Source organism: Chiloscyllium plagiosum, unplaced genomic scaffold (assembly GCF_004010195.1).
Source record: "Chiloscyllium plagiosum isolate BGI_BamShark_2017 unplaced genomic scaffold, ASM401019v2 scaf_13006, whole genome shotgun sequence".
In the NCBI taxonomy this organism is placed as follows: domain Eukaryota; kingdom Metazoa; phylum Chordata; class Chondrichthyes; order Orectolobiformes; family Hemiscylliidae; genus Chiloscyllium; species Chiloscyllium plagiosum.
Window position 1 is genome coordinate 4,859 of NW_025211283.1, and position 9,606 is coordinate 14,464.

A 9,606-nucleotide genomic window follows, 5' to 3' on the forward strand; every position below is an offset into this window, starting at 1 on the left:
TCACATCGAAGAGTTTAACTGTCCATCCTGTTGTAAATTTAACTCACGCCAGCCCTCCATGACATCTCTCTATCTCTATCCAGTCAAGAGAAACGCGAAACCAAACTGATCTCGATTCACCCATTAGAATTTGATTTAACACAACTGAATTGAGTTCTCAACAAAGAACAAAAAGTCTTCATGACCAGCGTATAAATGGGATCAATTAAGCAGGTAGCAATGACCAGAAAAGGTTGGTGCTGGATTTTTGGTTTGCTATGCTCTCACTTACACTGAGTGTAAATCTTCCTAGATAGAAGAAAAGTAAATTGGACTACTTCTGGTTGGTCAACTAGGCGATAGTGAGGACTGCAGATGCTGGAGATCAGAGTCAAGATAAGAGTGGTGCTGGAAAAGCACAGCAGGTCTGGCAGCATCCGAGGAGCAGGAAAATTGATTTTTCGGGCAAAAGCCCTTCACCAGGAATGAGGCTGGGAGCCTCCGTGTGGCATTGTTGCCCTAGCGTTGAAGTGTTTCGAGGTGTTCTCTACTTTTGGTTGGTAGCAGGTCGTTATTAAGTAGAAAGGTCTTAGAGACTAATAACCAGTTTCGGACGTTGGTGTAGATGCATGTTTCTGACTTCAGGCAATATGAAAGCATTGCATTGGGGGTGTGGTATAAGCATGAATCCTCCCTGAAAATGAATTCTACCTGAAAAATGGATAGTACCACCCATTTACTAAGTTTTCACTTTCTGTGACATGCTTGTTCAGATGGTGAGACTCCCATTTTGCACATTCATTTCTTCATGGTTTATCACCGCAATTGAAGAAAGCTAACACTCACGTCTAACCTGCGCAAGTGGCATTTTCAGGAATGATTCCTATTTCTCTCAAAGAAGCAGAATAAGAATATTCGAAAGTATGTAAAATGTGCAAGAACATGCTGTTTCCACATCAACATGGCTAAGTGTGCTTCTGAAAAATTGTGTTTTTTAAAAAAATGCTATAATTTCCAAAGTCAAATTTCTTCTTAAGGTAGTTAACAATTGTACTCCGGGATTCTCCAACCAGGTCTACGTAGAAAGGATCTTTCTCCCCCTCTCAAAGGATGTTGCTATATTTGGTTCTTGTGATGATCGGTTCAGGGTAGTGAGTCCAAATCATCTCCTTAGGGTTACCAATTAGACAACTTTCTGAAATGATGCTGAATCAAATTACTGAAGCAGATTCTAAGTGAAGGCAGCGATTATGTTTGTAAAGATCCAGAGCAGGAAGAACGGATGTGCCTGAAATGAAGGAAAAATAAATGAATGGACTTTCTTGGAACTGTTCCAACTTCTAAAGAGCAAAGTAGTAAGTACCATGGGCGACACCATGGCTCACTGGTTAGCGCCACTGCCTCACAGCGCCAGGGACCCGGGTTCGATTTCAGCCTATGAAGGAAAAATAAATGAATGGACTTTCTTGGAACTGTCCCAATTTCTAAAGAGCAAAGTAGTAAGTACCATGGGCGACACCATGGCTCACTGGTTAGCGCCACAGCCTCACAGCGCCAGGGACCCGGGTTCGATTTCAGCCTCGGGCGACTGTCTGTGTGAAGTTTGCACGTTCTCCCCGTGTCTGCTTGGGTTTCCTCCAGGCACTCTGGTTTCCTCTCACAGTCCAGAGATGTGCAGGTTAGGATGAATTGGACATGCTAAATTGCCCCACAGTGTTCAGGGATGCGTAGGCTAGGTGGACTGGCCATGGGAAGTGCAGGGTAAGGTGAGTTTGGGTGGGATGCTCGTTGGAGGGTCGGTGCACACTCGATGGACCGATCGGCCTGCCTCTTGACTGTCTGGAATCTTATTTACTCAACACGAATTTACCCGTGGCTCAGGTAGTAACCTGGAGTTTATCACCTCTGTAGATCTGCTTTCCAATTTAACCCCGACCTGCTCAAAATCCCTCAGCACAACCTCTCTCCTAGTCCTGCCCATAGCGTTGCTAATGAATGGAATGCTCTTCAGAGGGTTGGGCCAAATGGCCTTTTTCCACACTGTAGGGGATTCAGTATTCTAAGTATTGGACAAATGTGATTCATGGCAAATGGTTACTTTGAGGGAAGTTGAAAACAAGCATTTATAAATGTTGTAAAGAAGAGGGACTGGACTCTAAATACTAGCTCTGTTTCTCTCTCCACAGATGCTGCCAGACCTGCTGAGTTTCTCTGGCATTCCTTTACAAACTGGATCCTTCTCCAATTTAGTGGAGGCAATAGTCTGATGGTATTATTGCTGGATTGTTAATCCGGAGTCACATGACTCTGTTCTTAAGACAACACCTTAGAGCGCTCAGCTGCACTGACATGGCGATAGGCTGTCCAATGTTTTGCTATTCATTCACAAGATGAGGGCGTTGGTGGCGAGGCAGCATCACTGCCCATCTCTAATTGCCCAGAGGGAGGCTAAGAGTCAACTACATTGCTGTGGGTCTGGAGTTACATGTAGGCCAGACCAGGTAAGGATGGCATCTTCCTTCCTTGGAGGGCATCAATGGACCAGTTGGGTTTTTCTAACAATGGATTGATGGTCATCATTAGACTCTTAATTCCAGATATTTACTGAATTCAAATCCCCTGGATGTTAGCTGGATCAACAGACCAGCGATGATGTCATGAGGCCATCACCTACCCTAAATTGGGAAAGGATCAATTTTGGAAAGGAAGTGTGTTGAGGGTTCACCTGGCTGATGCCAGGGATGGCCTCACCGTCCAATGAGGAGAGATTGGCTCCTTTTTCTCCATAGCTTAGAAAGATGAGATAGAATCTGATTGAAGTTTTAAAACTGTTAACAGGGCAGTCTACTTCCGGGGAGGATGCTTCCCCTGGTCGGGAGTCTCGGGCCAGGGTCACAGAGTCCCAGGATACAGGTGAGACCAATTCAGACTGAGATGAGGAAACATTTCTTCACTCAGAGAGTGATCAACCTGTGGAATTCTCTCTCACAGAAGGCAGTGAAGGCCAAGTCATTGAACGCATTCAAGAAAGATATTGATAAATTTTTGGATTTTCAAGGCATCAAGGGCAGAAAGCAAGAAAATGGCATGGAGATCGAGGATTAGCCACGATCACATTGAATGGGAGAGCAGACTCAAAAGACCGAAAGGTCTATTCCTGCTCCTCGGTTTCTATGTTTTGGTCTTATATTCCCACTTGAAAAGTCAATGATGAAAGAATGGCACTCTTCCCAATTGTCCAATACTTTGCAATTACCTGCTAAATTGACCAATAAGCAAACTCCCTTTGAAAACCAGTATAAATGGAACACATGCTTGAAACTGAAGGGCAGAAAGAGAGAGAGATTTCATCCCCAGCTGAGCTGAATAGTTTAGTTCAGTCTTTAATTGGTTGGAAGTTCAACAGGAAGCTTTGTATCCCTTCTCAAAAATCTCTAATTCCTACTGCTGGAAAGATTACTTTAACTCAGGCCAAATTAATGATGTACCAATGTTTTTCTAATGATCAGACATTTAAACCAACTCCCAAACTTTCTGAAGCCTACATGTAGTTTCGAAGAAGGGTCACTGGACTGGAAATGTTAACTCTGTCTCTCCCTTTCTTTCTCAGGTCTTCTGAGTTTCTCCAGTGCTGACAATTCATTGTTTCATTTATAATCCAGAGAGACCCAGGTCATGTGCTGGGGACCCAAGTTCGAATCCCGCAACGGCAGAAGGTAGAACTTGAACTCAATAAGAATCTGAAATTAAGAGTCTTATGATGAACATTGCCAATTGTTTGGGGAAAATCTACCTCTTGCCCTTTCGGGAGGGAAATCTGCTGTCCTTACCCAGTCAGACCTACATATGACTCCGGACCTCCAACAACACGGGGTTGACTTATAATTGCCCTCTAGAAAATTAGGGATAGACAATAAATGTAGAGCAAGCCAACAACACCCACAACCATGAACAAATAAATTGAAAAAAAAATGGTTGTCACGACTACCATCATCTAATGCTATTGCACATTTTTCATTACTGGACAGATGTCCTTTTTTTAAGATGGAATGAAATATAAAGCTTGATGTGTCACAAAGCTGGTCCCTTTTTTTCTCAAAAAGCTGTTCCTTGGCTCAAGAAGACTCTGTCTTTGATTTTGTTCAGAGGGGCAGTAAACCGGGCCAGGCCGGGCTCCAATCAGTCTGGTTTGGGACAGAGGTGAAAAGGGCATTGAGGGGCCTTTTGTTTCATTGTAAACAGATGAGACTTCAGGCTAAAGTGGTCATGCTTTAGAAGCGATCTGTATAATGAAAGGGGAGTGGTCAGCTCTCTAGCTGAGCTGAGCAGTTTTTGTTCAGTCTTGAACTGGTTGGAAGTTCAACAGGGAGCTGTGTGGAAACTTTCTCTCTCTCTCTTTCTGCTCTGCAACCTCAACCTGTAAACCATTTATACTGGGTTTTAAAGGGAGTTTGTTTATTGGGACTGTCGTGCGTGTTCAGAACAGCAGAACTAAGTCTAGCTGCATAGGCTGAGTTCTGTCGGGGTTCTTTATTCTGTTCTTTGTGTTTCATTGTGTAATTTTGTGACTAAATTTTTGTCTATTTTAAAATCTAGTAATCAACCTAGCTATCTTACTCTGGGTAAATTTCACCGTATACTTACCGAAACAGTTTACAAAGTCATGGTCTGGGGCTGCCTGCTTAAGAATGTTTTGAGTGGTTTGGCCCAGTCCATAACAGATGTGTACATCAGTCCTGCTTTTGTTTTAAACATTACACCTGGCACGTGTGTTCTGGCCTCACATACCGGCACACAAAGGGTTTCCCCCTTCCTCATCAGAGAAATACAGAGAGTAATCTGTTTATTCTGTGGGGGTCACCACATGAGAAGGGTTAACTCCCTCCCCATGGCAGAGCCCAGGACCCAAGGACATAATCTCAGGAAAAGGGAGTCGCACATTTAAGACAGCGATGAGATGGATTTTCTTCTGTTTGGGAGTGGGGGGGGGAACTTAGTGAATCTGTGGAATTCTTCACCGTCGAGTGCTGTCAAGTTATATACAAGACAGAGATAGATTTTTAACCGGTAAGGTAATCAAGGGTTATGAGGAAAGGCAAAACCGTCGGGTTGGGGATTATTAGATCAGCCATGGTCTCATCGAAGGGTGGGATACTTCGGAAGGGCAGAGTGACCTACTTCTGTTCCTATGGTCTGGTGGTCTTAAGTGAACTTTGAACTGTCTGGTGTGTATTTTCTAAGATTGTATAACATTGACAAGGATGTTGCCAGGTTTGGAGGATCTGAGCTACAGGGAGAGGCTGAGCAGGCTGGGGCTGTTTTCCCTGGAGCGTCGGAGGCTGAGGGGTGACCTGATAGAGGTTTACAAAATCATGAGGGGCATGGATAGGATAAGTAGACAAAGTCTTTTCCCTGGGGTGGGGGAGTCCAGAGCTAGAGGGCATAGGTTTAAGGTGAGAGGGAAAAGATATAAAAGAGACCTGATGGATGAGCAGCCTTCCATCAAAGTAGGTTAGAGAAATGAAGGATGAGGAAATCACTGGAATCATACACTTACCTTAATGCCAGTAACCGTCTGACGCTATGGGAGCAAATAGAATGGTGTTAGTCTTGACTGATAAGGATGCTTTGGAGAGCAACGTTTCCAACAACTGATATACATTACCTATATTGAAGTATTAGCATTTATCTTAGAATTATAAAAATATATATATGCTGTATTTCAATTCTTGAACATAGTTATTGTTCCTTTGGACACAAGTTGTCCACACTGACGTCTTAAGAAACGTGAAGGCATTAAGCACCTTTATCTTATTATCCTGACCATTTATAGCAGATTAGTGAGCTGCTCCCATTCATCTCAGTGATCTATTTTATAAATGGTGTTTCAAAGGATGGACACACACAAGGGTGAATACAGAATCTAACATTTCCACATCGTCTCTCTCTGTTTCATCACATTTCTCTCGGGGGGGGGGTCAATGAGGTCTCACGTATAGAGTCATGGAGTCATTGAGTCACACAGCGCGGAAACAGACCCTCCGATCCAACCAGTCCATGCCGAACAAAATCCCAAACTAAACTCGTCCCACCCGTCTGCTCCTGGCCCATATCCTTCCAAACCTTTCCTATTCATGTACTTATCTTGATGTCTTTTCAACGTTGTAATTGTACCCCACATCCACCATTTTGTCAGGAAGTCCATTCCACACGCGAACCACCCTCTGTGTCAAAAAAAAATTATCCCCGTGTCTTGTTTTAAATTTCTTTCGTCCCACCTTAAAAATGCTCCCACTGGTCTTGAAATCCCCCATCTGAGGGGAAAGACAATGACCATTAACCCTATCTGTACCCCTCATTATTTAATAAACTTCTATCAGATCGCCTCTCAACCTCCGACGCTCCAATGAAAAACCTCTCCGCCTTTCTTTCTAACTCAAACCCTCCACACCCGGCAGCATCCTGGTAAATCTCTTCTGAACCCCCTCCAGCTAAATAATATCCTTCCGACAACTGGGCGACCAGAAGTGGACTCAGAATTTTTTTTTTGCCATTATTCAACATCCCGTAAGCATCAACATCCTCTTAGTTGGAAGACTGTAATAACTATATTCCCATCTCTGATGTCACAAGGTACACCCCATAACCTTCACAAAACTGCAATGTGGGTTTAAGTGATATGGAGAGGAGGCTTTATTCTGGGTGGGATGGTATTTGGAGGGTTGTTGTGGACCCGATGGGCCAAATGGCTTCATTCTGCACTGTAGGGATTCTGTAATTCTCTAACCAATCTGTCCGTAGCTCTGGGACCATCTTAACCTTGACACCTGCTGCCCCACTTTCTAAAGCCTATGGGACGAGAGACATTGTGAGTTCATGATGAAACAACTTGCCGTCCGAGTGTGCTCGACAAAGGAAGGACAAGAAATTCAATGGAGTCCTGTATTTACCGTAAATCCCGTAACCGTCTCTGCCTGTGGAGCAAACAGTTTGAGGTGAACCTTGACTGTGAAGGATGCTTTGGAAAGCAACTTTTTAAATGGCCGTTATAGAGTCTTAATACACCAAAAAAGGCCCTTCAGCCCATCATATCTGCTCTGGTAAAAATCAAGCACTTGGCAATTTAATCCCATTTCCCCTGACATCTCAAGTGCATGTCTAAATACTTATTATATGTCATCAGGGTTTCCACCTCTCCCACTCTTGTGACCACATTCCCATCATCCTCTTGGCCAGAATGTTTATCCTCACGTCACCTCTAAACTTTAAAGTGATGCACCCTGATCATTGATCCCTCCATCAAGGGGAAACGTTTTTCTTAGACTAGATTCCCTACGGTGTGGAAACAGGCCCTTCGGCCCAACCAGTCCATACCGCCTCACCGAAGAGCAACCCACCCAGACCCATTCCCCCTACACCCCTTCACCTAACACTATGGGCAATTTAGCATGGCCAATCCGCGTAACCTGCACATTTTTTTGGACTGTGGGAGGAAACCGGAGCAAACCCACGCAGACACGGGGAGAATGTACAAACTCCACACAGTCAATCGCTTGAAACGGGAATTGAACCAGTGCTAACCACTGTGCCAAAGTGCCACCCACCTGGCCTGCACATCTTTGGACTGTGGGAAGAGACTGGAGCAAACCCACGCAGACACGGGGAGAATGTGCAAACTCTACACAGACAGTCGCCCGAGGCTGGAATCGTACCCGGGTCCATGGCTCTGTGAGGCAGCAGTGGTAACCACTGAGCCACCGTGCCGCCCCAGCCTCTACCCTGCCCATGCCCCTTATAATGTCAGAAGTCTCACTCATGTCCTCCCTCAGCCTTGTCTGCTCCAAGGCAAACGGCCCCAGTTTGTGCAGTCTCTCTTCATCATTGAATCTCTTGAGCCCAGGCAACAACCTGGGAAATCTCCTCTGCACCTTTTCCAGCGCTACCACACCCCTGCCCCTACAATGTGATTTCAGAACTGCTCAGAATACTCTAGCTGTGACCTTGCCTGCATTAAATGAAGCCCGCATTATCTCCCTGCTGTTAAAATCCCTGCTCCAGCCAAAAAGTAAAATCAAAGAAAGACAAGTGCACATACATCGTCCAAAAGCTTTATCTATTGGCCTGAAATCTTAAAGATCTGGTCAATTATAAATGTTTATGCAATGATCCTTGCCTTTGAATAATCAGCACCAAGTTCTAGATCCTATGACCATGTACACTATTATGGACCAGACAGAGCCCCTCAAAATATTTTAAGGAATTAGCCCAGACGCTAACCTTTGCTAATTTTAAAAGTGTGTGTTCCAGATGCGATGAGACTCGTCAATGATAAGCAAAATCTATTTAAAGACTGCAGTTAAGATACAACCAATGAAAGAGGTATTGAGAATAACAACTCGATTGGAAAACTTAACAGAATAATCGATACAGTTCCTGCTCCTAATTCAGTAACATCCCACAAACATACCCCTTGAGAAAAAGGCAAATTCAGACACGGATTCTCACATGCAGTTCTCCAATCCAGGAAGAAAGAAACATCACGAGAAAATTCAGAGAGAGTAGCAGCCCGGAGTCATTCACTGAAGCTGCAATTCCTTTAAGATCCCAACAGATTCTGATGTTATTCAGAAATCCTGATCTGTGAGAGCTGGCCAGCACCCCCTTTCAGGCTGTTCAAACAAAACCTCCAAGGCCTCCCGAGCTGTTTACCCAGGTAGTCTTGGGAGATTGCTCAGTGCTTCTGCCTTACTACCTCTCTTCAATTAAAAAAAAACAGGATAAAATAAAATGACAGAATCAATCCCGCCTCATTCCATGACACTGTTTCTACAGTTTGTCTTGTGTGCTATCAGTGTCTTGTTCACAGCAAACGAGAATAAAGTAATTGAAATGAGAAACTTACTGTAAATGACATAATCATAAGGTCCTACACATCAAAGATATTTGGTGTTAGTGTGTCAGCAGACAATGGATGAAGTGAGCAATATTTGAAATACAATCAAGTCTATTGATTTGCTTATTTTAAGCTTCACAAATGAGCTCTTCTTTAAAAAGGCAGCATTCACAATACAGATAGTTCTCCTACAGATAGTTCCAGCACAACCTCGCTGATTAGAAAGTTAGTGCACAGGAACAATGGGCTCTCCGGGAAATGTGAGGTTGGGGCAGACCAGCAAGAAACATCACTCACAATCGCTTAAGAGTCACCCAAAGGTCAAACACAAAGACCAGCACAGACTGAATGAAGGTATAAATCATTTTTATCAACAAAACAAAAGTAAATTTAACATGGTCGATTATAAAATATTGTTAAAGCAGGGACAGAGGGAATCATGGTGTGTAAGGTAGACTCCCCCATTCCCGTTAAGCGAGTTATATCAAATACTCTCTCCTGACGCTTTATAATATCGAGCGTCTCTCACAGTGTTACAGTCATTCTTTTACATTGGCAATTGTATCATCAGGACATATCTTCTCACATTCTTGTCACTATGCCCCTTCAGTTTATTAAAAAATAGGCATAATCTAGGATTGGTGCACAGCTGACGGGAATCTACGAAACACATCTCTCTCAGAAAGCTGATCCCTGTACAGGACTTCACACAGGAAGCTGCTCAATGTTTCTCC

General features: G+C 43.8%; 1 long non-coding RNA gene across 1 annotated transcript; it reads right to left on the bottom strand.

Moving 5' to 3' along the window:
- Positions 1-494: 494 nt before the first annotated feature.
- LOC122547017 lies at positions 495-8,906 on the bottom strand. Its single transcript, XR_006310866.1, has 3 exons — positions 8,882-8,906; positions 5,537-5,560; positions 495-1,267 (listed from the first exon to the last, which is right to left on the bottom strand). It is a non-coding gene; the product is annotated as an uncharacterized LOC122547017 (long non-coding RNA).
- Between the last annotated feature and the right edge of the window lie 700 nt (positions 8,907-9,606).